This window comes from Herpailurus yagouaroundi, unplaced genomic scaffold (genome assembly GCF_014898765.1).
Source record: "Herpailurus yagouaroundi ecotype Mexico unplaced genomic scaffold, PumYag 140, whole genome shotgun sequence".
Classification (NCBI taxonomy): Eukaryota; Metazoa; Chordata; class Mammalia; order Carnivora; family Felidae; genus Herpailurus; species Herpailurus yagouaroundi.
Window position 1 is genome coordinate 32,242,594 of NW_024412395.1, and position 20,392 is coordinate 32,262,985.

A 20,392-nucleotide genomic window follows, 5' to 3' on the forward strand; every position below is an offset into this window, starting at 1 on the left:
GTGCTTTGGCATCGTGTCTCACTGAGGGATGCAGTAAGAGGCATTATAGGAGAGACTCTATATACGTAGAGGCCCTTCTAATTACTTTGCCTCCTGACCCTTCAGTGTGGATGTTAAAGGATACTTGAAGAATTTACCCAAGGAGGGGAAGGTTAACACCTCGGGAGAGATTTTCTTTCTTCTTTCTTCCTCCTCCTCCTGCTTTTCCTCCTGCTCCTACTCCTCCTGTTCCTCCTGTTCCTCCTGTCCCTCCTCCTCCCTCCTCCTCCTCCTTCTTCGTTTGTTTATTTTGAGAGGGTGGGAGGGCGCAAAATCCCAAGAGAGGGAGATAGAGAATCCCAAGTAGGCTCGTGCTGTTAGTGCAGAGCCCAACATGGGTCTTGAACTCACAAACCGTGAGATCATGACCTGAACCGAAACCAAGAGTCAGATGCTTAACCAACTGAGCCACCCAGGCACCCACCTTGGGAGAAATTTCTTAACAACAAAAAAAGGCTAATGGTCTTGAAGTGCTTATATTGTATTTTATCTTCAAGTCCACGTGATTATCTGTGTCTTTTTTCTTCATTGTGTTGGCCGATAGGATGCTCAGAACCTAATTTATCAACCACATCAAGAAATAGTTTAATACCTTACAAAATACATTTCTGTGGACTAATTTTCCTCATGCTCTAGTCTCTTTTCTGTGTTGTCCTCATGTTGTATACATATTTTATAAATTAAGGCATTTTTTTCTTGACATTAGATGGTATATTAGAGTTCTGCAGAGAAACGTGACCAATAAGGTGTGTGTGGGTGTGTGTCTAGCGATTGATCAATAGATTGATTTTTAAGGAATTGACTCCCATGATTATGGAGGCTGGCAAGTCCAAAATTTGCAGGGCAGGCTGGAGACACAAGGAAGAGTTCATGTCCTAATCTCAAGTCCAAAGGTGCATAGAGGCAGCATTCTCTCTTCCTAAAGGAACTTCAGTCTTTTCTCTTAAGGCTTCAGCTGGTTGGATGAGGCTCACCCATGCCACCAGGGATAATCTGATTTACCCAGTCTACTGATGTGAATGTTAATCACATCTAAAAAATACCTATCTAAAATCACATCTAAAAAATCACATCTAAAAATACAACAATGTCTACACTTGTGTTTGACCAAACAACTGGGCACCATAGCCCAGTCAAGTTGATTAAACACATGAAATTGGCATCACAGATGAGGGCTATAAATATATAATAGGATTTCCTTAGAATTGGGCACAATTGTTGTCTTTTACATTTGAATATTTGAGTGCTTGTAGAAGAAGATTGCACTTCCCTCCCACCCCCTTATTTGGGTTCCAGTCTCGTGTTGTCATTATTTCATCAGCTGGTAGGGCCGTCTTCCAAAGCAGGGTTAGTTAAATGGCATAGAGTCTTCTTTGTGTGTGGACGTGTTGAGTGTGTGAATGCTCTGACCTGCCAACATACCCTGATATATGTAAGTGTTACACAAAGTACTGCCAGGTCCTTGGTAAACAGCCATTTTTGTGGAGGGATGTGATGAAGTGTATGATTTCACCAGTTATTACCATTCCCAATTAGGCCCCAGGTGTGTGTTAATAAAAAAGTTAGCTCACTCTCTGTAACTTTAACAGTCTCACCTGACTTGATTCCAGGGATTTCATTCATTTGTATTGTTCAATTGATTATGTTGCTGCTGTTGTAGTCTGAAAGGTCTTCAAACATCCAGAGACCTGCTTTTTGTTAGAAAACATTCCAGATGTGGAGGAATGTAACTCTTCGCCAGCAGTGGTTCTTACCTTATCTTTTTATCTTTGGTAGGCTGGTTACTTTGTTTGGGCACAGACCTCATCACCATTGGAGAGAGGAGCCTGACAGCCGTGTTCTCTCTGAGGTAAGAATGGAAGCGATTACAGACAGTCGTTGGCTTTTCATTTGGGAGCGCAGGGTTAGATGATCAGGGATCCACGCGACTCTGGAACATCTTGGGACTCTACCTTTTCCCCGTCTCCTGGGTGATTTGCCATGTTTTCTAGTCCATCCTAACCATGGGTTGCTCACTTGGTCCTGGGATTTGGAAGGCAGATTTTGGCTTAAGTCCTGTTTCTGGTGAACCCAAGGAGGGAGTCCCCATGCCCAGGGAATGATTAGTGGATGAAAGACTTCTCTGTTTCCCACATTCTAATTTGGTCAATTACAAGAGCATCTTCTAGAGGAACTATTCCACTGATGGGGGCAGGAATATGTGGGGGATAGGGAGTGATGCTCAGAAATGTCTATATCAAGTGGAATACATTGCTAACTCTCCTTAGTTAACTGTGTGCATTAATTATTGAGCATTTGTAATTATAGAACATTTAAATGTTAAAGATTAGAAAATATTTCCTGATCCAAAAGAGGATGAAGGTGTTACCCCAACAAAGAAGAGGCAAGAGCATGTTTGTCTACTTGGGCATGTTTAAAGTTGTACGTTTTACTGAGGACTGCTTTTTATTTCATTCGTTTTTGCCCTTGTGGGTTTAGGTATGGTGCTTAATACACATGTTGACCAGGTTCATTTGTCAGGCCTCTCTTTTCTCGGTGAAAAAAAACAAAAAACAAAACTGAATCTGAGGTCTGGTTTTCTGATGTCAGGCAGCCAAGGCCTCAGAATGTCTCTTTGAGGATTCAGGGACCTGAACCTGATCTACTGAGGAATCTTCTTCCTGGTGTGGGCTATGAGCTCCTAGCCCAGAAACCTTTTGCCTTGCAAACAGACCTCCCACCTTGCATCTGATGCGTGGGGGAGGCAGCCTCCAAGGGAGGTTGTCTCCCATCAGAGCTGATGGGGCCAGAAATCTTCCTGTGTCTTGTCTAAAGAGCAGATAGAAAAAAAAAAAAAGAGCAGATAGAATTATTAGCACCCATGTTTGTTAATGATAATTACATGTTTCAAGTACAAAGGAGAATTCTGTAGAATATCTACTAAGATGGTTTGCTCCTTGCCTTTGTAAAAAGGATGACATTGTACTATCCTAATTAGGCCCCCGAAAACATGTAGGAATCTGTATGTTATCACTGTTTCCCCCAGGGCGTACTGGGTGGTGTGCAAACTGTTACTTCAACTTAAGAGTCTACTGCTAATAAACCGAAAGAGTATGGAGATGAGAGAAGGGACAGGCCAACAGTGAGATATATGGAGAGCTTTGGGCTGTCTTCCAAAGCAAGGAAACTTAATGCCTTTTTAGTTACAGCGTTAAGCAGTATTAGGAACATCATAATACTGATAAGCATAATAATAATGATAACAATGGCAATAAAAAATAATAACTCTATTAGCACCTCTGTCACCATCATCATGACAGCTAACACTGGCTGGCTCCTACTTTCTGCCAGGCGCTAGACTAAGCATTTTGTTTTCTCTCTCCATATGCACGGCTTTCCTATGAAGAAGGTCCTACTAGTGCCCACCTTTTGCGGTTGAGGAAGTGGAGGATTAAATGAAGTAGGTGAGCTGCCCAAAAGTTAGCCAAGCCGGAAGTGGCAGACCAGAAATATAACTGACCGAATAGCACAGAGCAGAGTCCAAGCACGCTGAGGCTTTGACCCACCTGCAGACATTTGGGGCTGGCACTCCACCTGACTTTCACGCTTGCCCCTGCTCACATGCCCTTTGCCTCCTGACCACCACCTGTCACTGACAGTGTGTCTCTTCCCAGTGAGTTGGCCAAGACATTAAAAAATATATAAGTAGTCCAAAAATGTGGGGGGGGGGCACATGGGTGGCTCAGTCGATGGAGCATCCAACTTTGGCTCAGGTCATGATCTCACCGTTCGTGAGTTCAGATGCTGCATCGGGCTCTCTGCTATCAGTGCAGAGCCTGCTTCGGATCCTCCCTCCCTCCCTCCCTCCCTCTCTCTCTATCTCCCACTCCCCTGCTCACTTTCTTTCTTTCCCACTCTCTCAGAAAAATGAATAAGCATCTTAAAAAATTTAAAAAAAAGAATGTTAAAGAATGTTTGGTCTTTAGGGAACAGCAGAAAGATGAAGAATTCTCCCAGTTTTAAAAGATGCCAGCGTTACAGTCATGAACATGTTAGTGTGTTTTACTGCTGTTTTTACCTTTGTGTATCGTTTGTTCACATAGTTCCTATGGATTTAAGTTTTGAAATTGAACAAGTATTGTGCCTTTGTCTCATTAGCCTATTTTAAGGGCTGCTGAGCATTTGAGTGTACGTGGTTAGAGGGCTCTTTAGTTAATTCCACAAGAAGTTGTATCTTTGCGTTCTTCCCATGTGACAAGTGCAGAGTTTCTGCTCATTATGTTGGATAGCTAGTGTGTCTACTGCAAGATGGGTTAGAATTGTGGGGTATCTCTGTGCTCTCACACTGTAAATACCTTGTGTCTTGAGACGGGTCTCTATAGGGTTGATGGAAGTCCTATTGGACTGAGACCAGGAGACCCAGATTTGGCTCTGCATTGAAACCAGTTGTGAATTCTTGGGTAAATTACTTCATTTTAGTATCTTCATCTGCAGACCAGTTACATCCACTCAGCTCTGTGATTCCATGAAATCAGTTTTCTGAACTCCCTTGATTTATAACGTGATCAGTTCCAATCGGTGCAGCAATTTGGGCATGGCTCAGCTGGATTACTCTGAATTGCTTCAAGCAGGAAATTTTGTTTTTTGAGATAACCAGACCTATAAACTCTTGGAATGTGGAATGTCTTAGCTACTTTTATATAATCCTTGCTATCTTCACTCGTGTGCTTTCCTCCTTCCTCAACTTTCTCATTTCTAGACACCCACAGAACTGTATGGTACAAAGTATGTGCTCAACAAATATGGCATGAATAAACAAATACGTGGACGGATAAATGCTACTGGTCTTCACCTGAGAAACTTTAGCACTACGGGTCATCCAACGTACCAGATTAATAAGATTGCTTTCATTTAGATGTGGTGGTTTTGCTTATAACAGACAGGAACTTAAGCTTCTGAAGTCTCTCCTAATGTATTTCAGAGTGATTCTCCTACAAAGTTGATTATCAGTTCTTACCACATGTTACAGATGACAGAACACTGACTTATGGAACTTGGCATTTTTTTCCCCCTTTCGTATTGTGGGGTGAGATAGGTTTTTTGGTTTGGTCACAGCAAAATCGAAGCTTGGAACGTGATCATTCTCTTGCTGTGACCAGCAGAAAAAATGAAGATGTTCTGGGCTCCCTGTATTCTCGGAGCCACATATCAGGACCATGGGGCTTATATGGTTGATTCTGACTGGCTCCCCCTTATTCTCACTTGGTGATGCTGACCTTGAATTGGTTTGCTTGTGCCTTGAAGGCATCTACCCACTTCATCATATAATATCTAAAACACATGGTATAAAGCTATCTCCAGGGAAGCCATATCTTGCCATTTCGGGCCCTGGATTGTATCGTGGACTAAAGGGAACAAAATCCTTTTTTCCATGCCATCCACCTTACCCTCTGCAAGGACCTAATTTGGCCCCTTCCTTGGCACAGAAGGCTTGCCTCTGTGTCTCCAGATTTGATCATGCACTGGTCTTAGCTTTTCCCAAGTTAATGTGCTGACTGTGGTGGCCTTACTGGCCCTACGTGAGTGGGATGAGATCTTGGAAGCACCACGTGGAGGTTGGTTAACCTGCTGACAGACAAGTGGCCTGGTTTCATGTGAACGTTTGTGTTTGAAATGCTATTGATAATAAAACCTCATTTGTTTAGGGCTCTGTGTCCGTTATCTGTTGCATATAAGAAATCACCAGAAACTTAATGGCCTAAAACAACAACCATTTTATTTGCTCATGATACCGTGGGTCACCAGTTTGGGCTAGGTTCTGACTCATGTTGTCCGGCATCCCTCACGCCACCATACCCAGCCGGTACCTCTGAGGGAGTTGAAAATAGACTTCACTTCTTAATGGAATAGCTGCAAAGAATTCATGGCCAGGTAAAAGTTCTCCTAGGTTCTTAACTTTGATCTGAAAGCAATCTGAATTTTTTTTATTTTGCCTTAAACTATCCTGGAGTAGGGATGGTATTGTCAGCCCACCTGAGAGAAGTCTGGGAAACAGTATGCTGTGTAACATACTCAAGAATATAATAATGATGATAATAATAGAGATAGTAATAGTAACATCAAATATTAATTTGTTCTTACTATATGTCAAAAGGACTGTTTTAAGTCCTTTACATATCATAACGCATTTGGTCATTATACAGTCTTATGGGTAGGTACTATTTTTATGCCCATTTTATAGGTGAGAAAACCAAGGTACAGAGAGCTTAAGTAACTTCCCCCAATGTCAGAAAGCTAGTCAGTGGCAGAAGTGGGGTTCCACCCAGGCACACTGGCTCCAGAGTCTGCATTAACCCGAAGTGCTTCTCAGGTTAATGGAAATGAAATCTTCTTGACTCTTGGCAGAGTTCTCCCTTGGACATGTAGTTTTTCTAGAGGCAGGGATATTGGCTATTTGGAGAGAGACATAACCTTTCTGGGTATATACATGTGGCCAAAAATGGATCCCTAGTTGGAGATAGTAATGACACTTGTCCTATGGAATGGAGACTAACTCTCCTGAAAGAGGGTGTGTGTGTGGGTGTGGGTGGAGATGTCTAGTGATGGTGGTCATGGTCATGCTGTCACTCTGCTCATCTTCGGGGGAGATGTTTGAAGGACGAGAATATTTAATAATGTCCTCGCTAGCCTTCCAGATAGTCTCTTGTTCTTGGCTTCAGGTAATCGGCCTAAGCTCAAAAGAAAAGAATGTATTCAGCTTCTTGTTTAAAGATGACCCCAGGGAAAGGGTGGGTTGGCAGCCGCTTCTATACAGCATTTGTGGAACTACATCCAGTCCAGTCTCTAGGTGGCGTCAGGTGGTTTATGCAAGGAAAATGACAAATTTTACTGACATTTTTAAGATTACCCTTGTCACCATGGGCGACGTGGCCCATAGCCCCTTCCTTAGTTTGACAGGTTCAGAACACATTTAGGGGCTAGGACTTTGCAGTTGGCACTAGAACGGGCGAGACACTCCCAGGCTAAGACTTGAGGGCAGTTATTCCCGCCACCTAGCATCTTCTCCCCATCAGATCTCATTGTTGCCTCTTGGTTCCACAACTAGCCACCTCCTTCTGATGTCCTTGTCTTCCTACTTTGACTCAGGTTAGCATCACTGACTGCTCCCCTTGCTAGGAGGTGTTTGCCACAACTTCTGCATATGTGAGAACCTGCATGGTCACCCTAATACAGACTCCATCTAGAATTGGAGCAGAACAGTCGGCAATCTAGACGTGCACAGCCCCACCAGGGAGGGTGGAACGTGGGGTAGGGACGATGGAGAGGACCTTGCTGGTTGCCCTCCCCTCCCACCACCTCTCACCTTCCCACACCAGGAACTTCCCTGAAAGCCAAATCTCTTGACTGTCAAGATATCCTAGCGATGCTGTCTCCCTACTGGTGGAAACCATTATATTTATAGTCTTTTCCTTCAGCTAATCTTTTTTTTTCTACTTTTTAAATGTTTATTTATATTAGGGGCGCCTGGGTGGCGCAGTCGGTTGAGCGTCCGACTTCAGCCAGGTCACGATCTCGCGGTCCGTGAGTTCGAGCCCCGCATCAGGCTCTGGGCTGATGGCTCAGAGCCTGGAGCCTGTTTCTGATTCTGTGTTTCCCTCTCTCTCTGCCCCTCCCCTGTTCATGCTCTGTCTCTCTCTGTCCCAAAAATAAATAAACGTTGAAAAAAAAATTTTTTTTAAATGTTTATTTATATTAGAGAGAGTGAATGAAGCAGGGGAGGGGCAGAGAGAGGTGGAGACAGAATCTGAAGCAAGCTCCAGACTCTGAGCTGTCTGTATAGAGCCTAACGTGGGGCTCGAACTCACGAGCCATGAGATCATGCCCTGAGCTGAGGTCAGACGCTTAACTGACTGAGCCACCCAGGTGCCTCTCCTTCAGCCAATCTTGAACAGAGTTCATAATCGTGTCCTGTGTCAAATACTTTTTCCTTTTGGGGTACTTCCTTTTTTTCTGATTTGAACCAGCTGGGACAGTTTAATCTGTCCCATAGGAATGAAAACCTGACAGGCAGGTCTCCACAGCAGACATGCTGCAGACAGTGCCTTACTGTCCGTGGTTACAACTGAATGGTTCAGCCTGTCTTTATGATAGAATTAGGGAACGGAACACAGGCAGGAAGCTTCTTTTGTTTCCAAGGCCTTTGGGGCTGTTCTTTCCTGGCTATAAACTTAATTGCTTCCTGGGATGGATCTGTCCAGCAGGCCAGTACCTCGTTAGCTCCTACCTGTGTGGCCAACAGGGACTACCAAAGCCTGCACCTTTGTTTTCCTGTAGGCGTGGTTGGTTGATGAACGTTAGCTTTCCTTTGACTGTGGCTAACATTGCCTGTTTTGGGGCACTGTTGATGCACAGGAGTGGGATGTGAGTATGGAGGTTGGAGGGGGTGGGTGAAAGGCAGGTGGGCCTTCTGCGTCAGCGGTGGACAGGATGATGTAGTGCGCTTAGAAAACTGGTTTGCCACAGGGTCCTTGAGTGCACACAAAAGTCCTCCTGTTTCCCGAAGGGGAGGTTGAGTCACCTTGTCCCCACAGAGGACATTTCAGACATGGTATTAGCCTGAATCCACTACAGTTTTGACTCCACCCTAGGATTGCTGGGTTTCATTGTTCGCCTTTCTCATTGGTTTTATGACCAATGTTGTAGGAAGACAATACCTGAAAGTTTGTATAAGCCTTTCCCCCTTTTTTCCCCTCAGCGGTGAAGAGGATTGCTTAACAATAAACACAGAAAGGGAGTTAAAAAAGAGAGAGAGACGAGACAGAGCTTTGCTCTAGGCTGGCTCTTGGCAAGGGAGTCTGAGTTGGAGAAGGCATTTTCAGTGGTTAGAATGCACGTTTAACCTATCCGCACATGCCTCCCTCAGCTTCTAACCCATAGCACCAGGCACTTCAGTAACTTTCTTGTCATCCTCAGTGGCTCCTCCTTGGAAGGTTGTTATTAGTAGTCCAGCTAAAGCAGAGCATTTCAAATTTAACCTTAAGCAGCTCTTGCAACTGCATCTTCAGGAAATCTTTCCAGAAGAGAGATGAAAACTTCCTCTGTGTCTAAACGTGGCAAGCCCATGCATGATTCTCCTGTTTTCACCATGATCGCTTTCCATATTTTTACTGTGAACATCAAGTCCTGTCTACTTCTCAGCCATGTTTCCCACCCTTTCTCCAAATGGGTACCTGCTAGGAAAAGGCAAAGTAAGGTAGTTACTCCTATGTGGCAGATCTGCATTAACCACCCAGTGTGGCACCACCAGCTGGGTGATGAATAAATGTCTTTGCACAGGAATATTACCCACAACATGTACTCAATCCCAGGAGCCTAGCTTCTCTTGTGCTATTAAGTTTCAGGTATACTTTGGATGTGTGGTCAAACCTTTTTACTTAAGTTTACTTTAGTCTCAGCAATATATTCAATCAGATTTTTACCAAAATCGCACATCATATGTAAACCTATTCAGTGCTCAGGGCACCTGGGTGACTGTCAGTTGAGTATCCACCTTTGGCTCAGATCATGATCTTGTGCTTTGTGAGTTCAAGCCCCACGTCAGGCTCCATGTTGACAGCTCAGAGCCTAGAGCCTGAGATTCAGGCTTTTCAGATTTTGTGTCTCCCTCTCTCTCTGGCCCTCCCTGACTCATGCTCACTCACGCGCGTGCTCTCTCTCTCTCTCTCTCTTTCTCTCAAAAATAAATAAAACTCACAAAAAAAAAGCCCTATACCACTCTTATCCAAAGGAACTCTAATATGAGTTACCTGCCATCTATTAAATCAGTTTATTTTTTGCCTGCCTTCAGTAGCATTTCATTTGTAACTAAACAGTATTTAAAATTTTTCAATTGAAATATATTTGACATATAACATTGTGTAATTTAAAGGTATAAAATGTTGATTTGATACATTTTTATATATTGTAATATGGTCACCATTGTAGTGATAGTTAGCATCTCTATCGTGTCACATAATTACCATTTCTTTTTAGTGGTTGGAATAATTAAGATTTAGTATTTCAGTAAGTTTGAATATAACACACCATTGTTTATATTCACTATGCTGTGCATTAGCTCCCCAGGACTCATTTGTCTGCTAGTTGCAAGTAAACAGTATTTTAACGTCTCTCTCAAAAGAGTAAATTAGAGTAATGCAACATGGAAAATAGTGGGGAGATGCGGATTAATTAGGAAATGAGAATCCCTAATGCACTCATGGATTTACTCCTGAGATGGGTTATACTCAGAAAGATTTTCAAGTCTTTAAAATGAACTGCCATGTTAGAGGCTTTCGTACATCGGTTTGTGTTTACTCTGTTAGAAGAAGGCCTTGTATTAGTTTTATATAAAGGATTCCTAAAATAACCAAGCAGTGACCAAGAGCAGAGAGCCAGATGCTGTTCCTATAGGATTTTGCTCCACTAAGATTCCAGATGTCCTCTCTGCCACCTCTCCCCTATCTCCTTCATAGTTCTGTGGATAGCTTTCCTTGAACCATGAGCTGAAATGCAGACTTTAAATACAGAGTTCTGATATGTTAGGGAGGAAAGTGACATTGATTTATTTGTTCTGTTTTTGGCCAGCCTGAGGAACCTGTCTTGTCAGGTAATGAACAACTGCTTTTATCCTAACTGGTGACTTCAAGAGAACGATTACTCATCCCATCATTACCATTCCCCTGAGTCATCTAGGCTGGCTCATATTGGTTCCAAATGAGTAAGAGTCTTCAGGCAGTGGACTTGAGGGCCAAGGTACCTGTTTGGTAATATTAGTTATATAAACGTACCTCGGACATGGAGTCATGTCTCATTCTGGAACGATACTTCATAGGTGCAGGTTTCAGCCATGTGTCTGTTTGGTACCTTGTATCATCTGGTATACTCAAAATTGGCCATTATAATGGTCAGTATAAAATGATTATATGACTTACCAGAACTCTAGCCTGCCTGCTGTGGATCTAAAGGGCAAAGATATAGCTATTAAAATGAATGGTGATTTGGAGCATCTCTGCCTGCTTAGTGGTCCTGTAGGTTGATCATGGAGTGTTCAGTGGTCATCTCCATAAAGCTACTTTAAGGCCTTGTCCTTGTGATGGTGGGGAGAGCACCTTAACACTTAAGAAGACCTGTGCCATCATAGATGGGTACATCTGCAAGGCAGCTGGAGTCATTTCCATTTTATACAGATACTACCCGTCCCCTTTCATGGTGCCGTTTGTGGTACTGTTCATGGGTCCAGTTGTATATGATTTGGAGGACAAACATGAGACTGTCCCAGATCACATTTGGTTATATGGATAACTGTGGAGATCAGTATTGACTGGCATATGTGTTCCAGGTCTTTCCAAAGTTCAGTTTATTTCAGAGTTCTTTCTTTCTTTTTTAATGCTTTATTTACTTTTGAGAGAGTGTGAGGGAGGGGGAGACAGAGGATCTGCACTAACAGCAGCAAGCCTGATGAAGGGCTCGAACTCTTGAACTGTGAGATCATGACCTGAGCTGAAGTTGGACACTCAACTGACAGAGCCACCCAGGTGCCCCGATTTCTGAGTTCATAATATTTATATTCGTTACAGATAGAAACTTAGCTTTGAGTCTTAACGTTTAAGGCTCAGTTGAGCCATCCCATGTTTATAGGACAGCTTGATATCTAGAAAAGAAGAACATAAAGCAAAATGCTGAATGCAAGTTTGTGGGTTAGTTTAAAATCCTACCTCTTTTACATATTCATAACGAATCCTTTCCAGGTTTAAATAAAATCAGCAGTTGCTTTAATAACAGCTATTCTGTCACCTTTCTCTGTCTTTCAGGCACTTGTAATACATCACTAAACAATATCAGAATTAACCCAAAGTACTTTATTTATTTTTTTTTTAATTTTTTTTTCAACGTTTTATTTTTACTTTTGGGACAGAGAGAGACGGAGCATGAACGGGGGAGGGGCAGAGAGAGAGGGAAACACAGAATTGGAAACAGGCTCCAGGCTCTGAGCCATCAGCCCAGAGCCCGACGCGGGGCTTGAACTCCCGGACCGCGAGATCGTGACCTGGCTGAAGTCGGACGCTTAACCGACTGCGCCACCCAGGCGCCCCTAACCCAAAGTACTTTAGACTGAGCTGCTTGGGGCAAGAACCTTGCCTTCTTCATCTTGAATTCCTAGGACCAAGAAGGACCAAGAAAAATAACACCCCCTGCCCCCCATCACCCACCCAGCCCTGTCCCAACTCTGTTTTATAAGCAGGTATAAAGTAATCATGAAAATAAAGGAAATTGTGATCCTGACATCCTGGCATTTGACAACATGTCCTGTAGTGTAAGTGTTGGTTGGGAGCCAGGGTAAAGGCGGGAGCAGCTGCTCTGGGATCTTTGGACGGGGCCAGCATGGAAAGGCAATAATGCATACCCCACGGTAGATGGATTTTTATCATTGCCCCTGATTCCTGTGTTGAAACAGGAAGGCTCAACCCAGACAAATGCTAAGGAAACAAACCCAACTCTTGCATTGCACTCTCCAACATTTATGGCCAAGTCCTATTCGATGCCCTTCTCCTTCTACGGCCATACCACCCTGAACGCGCCCGATCTCGTCCGATGCCCGTCTCCTTGAGGCGTCTGGCAGTCATCTTAATGATTTATTTTCTTTCTCACAACCAAAAAACAAATAAAATATTTTATCACCTTTTGGGTAGACTTGATGTCTTTCTCTTCATTTCATCACTTTCTGGGTCTATAAAATTCCTCGTACCTTTCAGTTTTTATAACTCAAGGAAAAGAATCCTGTTTTTCTCATTTCTTTTTTTTTTTTTCAACGTTTTATTTATTTTTGGGACAGAGAGAGACAGAGCATGAACGGGGGAGGGGCAGAGAGAGAGGGAGACACAGAATCGGAAACAGGCTCCAGGCTCCGAGCCATCAGCCCAGAGCCTGACGCGGGGCTCGAACTCAGGGACCGCGAGATCGTGAGATCGTGACCTGGCTGAAGTCGGACGCTTAACCGACTGCGCCACCCAGGCGCCCCTGTTTTTCTCATTTCTTATGTGAAGGCTCACCCCACTCCCAGACCTATGTGATTTTTTTTGGGGGGGGGGAGGGGAAGTAGGGTCTATATCCTCAAGCCTGTTGTGTGTGGAGGGGGTGGAAGAGACGGGGGATGGGAAAAGGGGGACTCGAGAAAGGTCATGTGAATTGCAGGGAAAGGTTTTCAATTAAGAAAAAAATATTTTTTTCAAAGCTGTTCTCCACTATTTAAGGTATAAAAACTGTGGCGCCATTGGTGGTGAAATGTAGTGGGTTGTACTGGTTTAAGAAGAAAATTGTCTACAGCTGATATTTGCTCTGTGGTTTCTTTCCCCTATCTACAGTAAAAACCAATGATCTGTGTGAGAGCCCACAGCACTGTGATTACCCCTCTCCATTCTGAATTGCAGGTCTGCACCCCAGCTCCCTGCTTTATAGCTGGCAGGCTCAGTTTTTCTACTCTTTCCCCTTTTTCTCATTTCTGCCTCATTTTCCATATGGCTCCTTGCATTAAGGTGTCAGCAGCAGGATATTCAGACCAGTCATTGTGAGTCACAAAAGCTACTCCACCACATGTGGGTTCATAAGGGGCAAAGCTGTTCTCCAGGAAGCGGGGTTTCAAGTCTGAGTTGATGCAGCACGTGAGGGTGTGCAACTGAGTTCAGTGAGTTTAGTGTGCAACTGAGTGGTCTGAGATCTCTGTCTCCTGCCCCTCAGGTCCCTCCCCCATCAGCTCCAGTGAAGACCAGAGAATTGAAAGGGAATGCAGGGTCCTTACCTTCAAAGATCCTTCAAGGTGTTGATGATTAGTTTTAGGAAGAATGGGAAAACATTCAAAGAAAAGAATAAAGACTCTATTGTTAAGTGGCTGGTGCCTAGATTCTGGACCCTCATGTGCCTAGGCCCCTCTGTCTGCCACTGTAACTTCCTGCCTGCCAGACGTGTGACTTGTACTTGGTCATGTTAACTATTGATTTTTTGCCCTTACCTTAATTAGTTGACTCACAGACTTCCAAACTATGTCTGATTTTTGACTTTGGAGGGACATTTAGTCTAATCAGGTAAGTAGAGATGATTGACGGGACTTGTCTGATAGTCACCTACATCCTAGCATGACAGCCAACCCGTGGATTCTACAGAAGGCAGTAATATTATAACCCTAAAGGGTATCACCAGTCATATAGGATGCATATCTGACAAACTTTAAAATCAGGGTAGCACCTGTCTTTGAAACCAACAGTAACTCTACTAAAAAGAGACCTTCCCCTATACACACACCGCCTATCCCCATGCCTTGAGACACCCAACGCTCTTTGCTTTGAAATGTTTCCTTGATTTTCGTCCTCAGTTGAATTGTTTGGGGAGATTTGAAGTGGATCGGTGGAGCTGTGTTTGCATTTTTCTGGAGCGTGAAAAATAGTGTTTCAGTTATTACATGTGGAGAGATGAGGCAGCAGATGTACAGCCTGGTTTTTAGATTGCAGGTGGAATCGGCAGTATCGGTAGTTAGAGAAACGGCCCCCAAGCATGTGAGCTATGTAAGTGCATTCCGTGCTGTGTAGACAGAATAAATCTGGGACACCACAATGTGGTTTTCCTCCCATGCCTTTCTGACCACTCCCCATTTGGTGGGAAAGAGCTTTTGTTTTTCTACTGTTGGGCCTCTCTTTCCATCAGTTATGTAGCCAGCTGGCTGAGATCGCAACTTACAAGGCTGGCTGGGATCCTGTTGTTGGTGTCCTGGCAGGAAAGTGATGTTTGTTGTAATCGGGCACCTTCATTGTTCTTTCATCTGGCCATTTCCTCCTGTCTCTTACTCTTCTTCACTTCATTTTTTGGGGAGTCAGTAGCATTGCTTTTTATATAGGAAATGGATGTAAATGACCAATGGCAGTGAAATCGCTCATGCCTTGCTTTTTGGCTTAGAGGGTGGACATTTTGGGAGTCAGTAGCAAGAAGCTTTGCCGTGGGGTCCACAAGGGGTTGGGATAGATGGCTAATGCTCTGAACCAATCTCTTGCCTGTTGGGCGTTTTATTGCACTTTCCCTGTCATGAGAGACTTCAGTAGGTGGTACACAGAGCCTGTTTACAGGACTGATAGTGGTTCAGCTAAATCTGCTGCCCCAGCAGCAAGAAAGCTCAAAGAGTGTCAACTTCTTACACTACCTGGCTCTGTCTCCTTCCTCCAAGAATTTCTCTGCTGCCGCAATCAAAAGTGGAAAAACAAAAATTGGAAGGGAACTAACATTTATTGAGTACTTAACTATAGTTAATTCACTTAATTTTCACTGTCCCTTATCTCCTTCTCACTACTGTCCTGAAATTTAAAGTGCACTGTCATGATTTACAGATGAGGAAGTGGAGACTCTGAGGACTTAAGCATCTTGTTTAGGTTAATCGGTTCCTACCAGTGGTGATGAGAACCTAAGCTCAGGATCGGAACGAGGGTTCCCCGACTCCAGTTAAATGCAGAACATACCACACCTTGAGAATGACTTGTGTTCCACTGGGGGCTAGAGACTTAAATACTCCGGCTGAGAAGCAATTAGGCTTCCAGCATAGCCTTTTATGCAGAATGCAGCATATAGGCAGCCGTTCCTTGTTCTTCCCTTTGTTGCCATGTAGTAATGTCAGAGCTTTATTGAAATTGTAGAATAGTAGAAGGCATCTTGTCACCGCTGGGATCTCGGGATCAGCGCAAAATTAATTCACAGTTTCTGATCATCTCGCCTTCTCCTGCCCTTTCCAGATGAGACTACACCGTGCTCCCTATGTGTCATGTCCTTTAGCCCATGACAAATAACATAATTGATGAAGTTATGCAGAAGCTATACCCTGTTCACAGAGCAGTCTGTCAGACTTAGACTCTGCATCCCCAGCAATTTGACAAACACTGGCAGCTAACTCACCTTGCTTTTGAAATTTTGTTTTCCTTTAAACTTGAGAAATGCCTTTAATACTTTCCTCCCGATACTGATACATGGGAGACCTGATCTTCTAAGCCGAAAGACTGTTTTATGAGGTCCTGGAAGCCTGTTGGTGGTGTACGTTCTTCTTTCTCAACAAAAGGTGTGTCCCTACACTTCCTCCAGCCAGTAGGTCTGGTCAATAAATCCATCAAAGGCCAGGCCAGTCTGGACAAAGCAGGCTTCACACCTTACCCAGTGGGATGAAAGGCAGCGCTTTAGAGCTCAGTGGGATGGAAATTACTTTTCTTCTCCAGCTCTAGAATAAAAGTGTACATATATCCGTTTTCATTCTTGTCTGGCTCTCCAGTGGGCAGGAGGTTACTTACTGTTTCTTCATTAGCCAGTTGGTAAATACCCGAGGTTGGAGGTCAGGAAAGAGCGTTCTGGCTGTGCCCACTGAAGTCAGACTCTTCCACTAGTGGCAGGCAAAAGAGAGAAGTACGTGCTGGGGTGGGGGGGGGGTCTGCTTCCCTTTCCCACAGTTACGCTTAAGTGCCATCGTTCAGGAATAATTGAATGGGAGGTTTGTGCCTCCAGTTACCAGGCCGGGGATCAGAGAGCCTTACTTTATCCTGACACAATTACAGCTCTGCGACAGGGATTAGAAAGCTCTGCAATTATGCAGATGAGTTACAAAGGCCCCAGGAGAGATTTCACCAAGTCCACCATCTGAATGACTGTTGGTGAGCTGATGGTGCTGATGACCACATTGTGTTGTGAGGTCTACAGCTTTTGTGTAGAATTGCTCATGAAGCACAGAGAGCTATGTCCCATATTTTAAGGAGATTTTCTATTTCTGACAAGGGTGATTAAAAAAAAAAAAACAGGCTTTATTGCTCAGATCAGCACATAGGCCACAGACATGATTCTCTTTCCTGGATTTCCAACCGGGTGTGTTTCTGTTTGCCACGTCGGTGAGTCCTGGAAAGGTGAGTTGGATTTTGTTTTTTTTTTTTTTTTTTTTTTAAGTGGGCGTTCTGAATATGGAAGAGTTAGTTCACAGAGAGATGTTAATTCATAACTCACAGCCTCTTTCACCACTAATGTCATTGGAAGTGAAGTCATAGTCCCCTTGGGATCCACCCTGAAATGGCCCCGCGAGGGAAAAGGCTCATCTGGCAATGGCCGGTTTGTATGCCATCTGTGTGCGCTTGGGTTTTCCTCAGTTTACAGTCCGTAGCATGGTTCCTTTAGGGGTTCTTTTAGTTAGCTGAGATAATTCACAAAGCTGGCAAGAAATAGTTGAACCTAAGTTAAAACGGAGACAGCTGTATCTTCCGGAGACCTTTTCTACCAAATTCTATCACCTTTATTTATTTTTCCTGACAAGGAGAACAGGAGAGGACACACCAGAATTGTAGTCCGTCCCTTTGTACCTGGCAAGAAGGTGGATTCTGGTCTGCCTAACTTTTCTCTGGGAAGATTTAATCAGCATTTGCTGTCAAAGAAGACAAATGTTCTAGCTTTGGTGAAGACACTTTGTCTGTCTTGATAAACACTGTTAAGGTGACGTTAGGCCCTGTGTGAGAAAGTGAGGGGAATACTTTTTTATGATTAGAATACAAAAAGACAGATTTACTAGGGGCTCTGCCAGGCCTTCTCCCTCTAAACTTCCTGATTCAGCGGGCAGCGAGGTCTCCGGTACAGCGTTATGTGCTGTTGTACAAGTGAAACCAGCGGGTTTAATGATTCTCTGCTTCTGGGTCATAATTCTTTGGAAACAGTGAAAATTCCAAACCTGCAGCACCTCTTTATCTTCTCTTTCTCAAGGTGGCTTTTTTTTGGGGGGTGGTGCTGGTGGGTTGGTTGGTTTTTTGTTGTAGTATGGGGGTGGGGGGGGTCGACCTTAGATGGTCTTCAAAAGGGGACTAAAGTGAGGGAAAAGGAGGAGTAAGCAAATATTGAAAAATGAATGAGTTGGAGAAGAGTGTTAAGCAGACCCTTTTCTGACTAGAAGCACCTTATGTTTCATTTGTTGGTGGGAGGCTTCCCACTGAAACCAGCTTCTGCTGCTTGGGCCCAGCCTGGCCATGTTTTCCCCATGGCGGCCCTTGGCTGCCTGGGCTGGCCCACTTGGGGCATTGGGGACCGGCTCTGCTGCAGGCACATGAACGGGCCTGGAGGGAAGCCTGGGTGCCAAAGGCTGTGAAATGATTTTGTTTTCTGAGTTCTCAGCCCCAATTCTTCTCCCTCACCCCCAACTTTACTGAGGTAAAATCGGCAAATGTAATTGTCTATAAAATTGACAAAATTGTGTGAAGCTGTACAACGTGAGGATCTGATACATATATGTATGCATTGTGAAACGATTACCACAATTCAGTCCGTTAACACCTCCATCTTGACCTCACAGGGTTGCACCCCCCCTTTTTTTTTGGCAAAAATGCTTAAAATTTACTCTTAGCAAATTTTAAATATGCAATACAGCATTATCAACTATGGTCATCATGCTCCACGTCACAGTGCCAAAACTTATTTCTCTTAGAACTGGAAGTTAGTGCCCCATTTCCTCTATGCCCCAGCCCCTGGCAACCACCATTCTACTCTATGATTTTGACTTTTTTCAATTCTACCTATAAGTGATGGCATACAGGATTTGTCTCTCTGTTTCTGGCTTATTTTGCTTAGTATAATACACCTCCACTTTCATTCATGTTGTCACAAATATCAGGGGTTCCTTTTTTATGGGTGAATAATATTCCATATGTATATGCCAAGGAAATGAATACCATACTTTCTTTAATTCATTCATCCATTGATGGGCACTTTGGGTGTTTCCAGATCTTGGCTGTGGTGAAGAATGCTGCAGTAAACGTGGGAGTACAGATATCTCTTTGAGATAATGATTTCATTTCTTTTGAATATATTCCTAGAAGTAGGATTGCTGGATCATATGGGAGTTCCATTTAATTTTTTGAGGAACCTTCATACTGTTTTCCATAGTGGCTGGGCCAATTTATATTCCCACCAACAGTGGACAAGGTTCTCCTTTCTCCACATCCTCACCAATACTTGTGTCTTGTCTTTTTTGATGACAGCCATTCTGACAGGTGTGGGGTGATATGTCATTACAGTTTGACTTGTATTTCCCTAATGATCCAATTTTTTAATTGTATTATTTGGTGTTTCGCTATTGAGTTGTACGAGTTCTGTATTTTGGGTATTAATCCCTTAGCAGACATTGCTTTCTAAGTGTTTTTTCCCATGCTGCAGGTTGGGAGGTTGCCTTTTCATTTTGTTTACTGAAGTTTCTTTGCTATACAAAAATGCCCCTCAGGTGGTCTTCCTTGCCCTGTGACCTTGAACAAAGCCCTTCAAGGGCCTATCTCTGCTTTTTCCTCTGTTTGGGATGAGATTAGACTAGATCCGTGGCTTTTCAGATGTTTTAATCTATGGAACCTTTTACGCATATGAAATGTTGTAATCTAGCCTAATAAAAGCAGTTTTACAAAATCTGACCTATTCTCATTTAAGTGTAGGTGAGGGACCCAGAGTTCCCCCTACCCCAATCAACCCCCCTTAATCTGTCAGAACTCCAGCAGTCCTGTGGGGCCACCTCCATTCCAATTTGATAACAGGCTGACAAAATGCAGAAAGTCGAATTAATGCAAAGCCTAAAAAAAGCGGGTGATTTTACCTTTGTCAAACCTGAAGACAGTGTATTTTACAAATTTTAAGTCAACCAACCTAAAATGGCTTAATCCATCATAAACTTGAAAGCACCAATCATTCTTCTCTTTTATATACCCTGTTGCTTGTAACCAGAGTATTTTTAGCTTTGCTGTTGTTCAGTGATGTGCAAATGAACGTGGGTGATGAATTCTGTGAAGTATACCCATGTCAACATTTCACGATGCTAGCCCTTCCCCCACCCCCGCCTGGATTCCAGAAACCCAGACTCTTTGCCGTACCCCACCCCCCGCTCTAACCCTGTACTATACAAAAAGTATATCAACTTTCTCAACCTCTGCATTGATCATGTCAGTCTCCCCCCCAAAATAACCGCATTGTTTGAAAGACCAAACTCACCTCCTGATACCAACTTTCTGAAAGATCCATGATTATTTAATTTCCTCTCAAACCCTATTCCCCACTTCGTTTTAATATACATTCTATTTTGGTAAGTCATTATTTCCCCCAGTCTCTGCCTCCAAACCTGTGGTCATGCTCTTTGCCCATCTCTGTCTGTCTTGTTTTCCCCATAAAGACCCTTCATCCTTTCTGTTGCCTATAGCTCATCCTTCTGGTCCTTCCATGCTCCGTCTTCTCCCTCCCATGGTACTCAGCAAGGTGGCAGCATGGTGTGGCAGCAAAACCACACAACAGGGAGACCACACTAGAACTACAA

At 43.7% G+C, this 20,392-nt stretch overlaps 1 protein-coding gene across 3 annotated transcripts in view; it reads left to right on the forward strand.

Moving 5' to 3' along the window:
- The first annotated feature begins 1,815 nt into the window (after positions 1-1,815).
- Positions 1,816-20,392, forward strand: part of LYPD6B (LY6/PLAUR domain containing 6B) — a 53,425-nt gene continuing 34,848 nt past the window's right edge. For 2 of the 3 annotated variants that reach the window (XM_040475010.1, XM_040475014.1), the window contains exon 1: positions 1,816-1,888. The gene's annotated coding sequence lies outside the window, so the exon portion shown is untranslated. Of the gene's footprint in view, positions 1,889-16,714; positions 16,974-20,392 lie in introns of those variants that run through there. The other variant, XM_040475011.1, reaches the window with a different exon arrangement.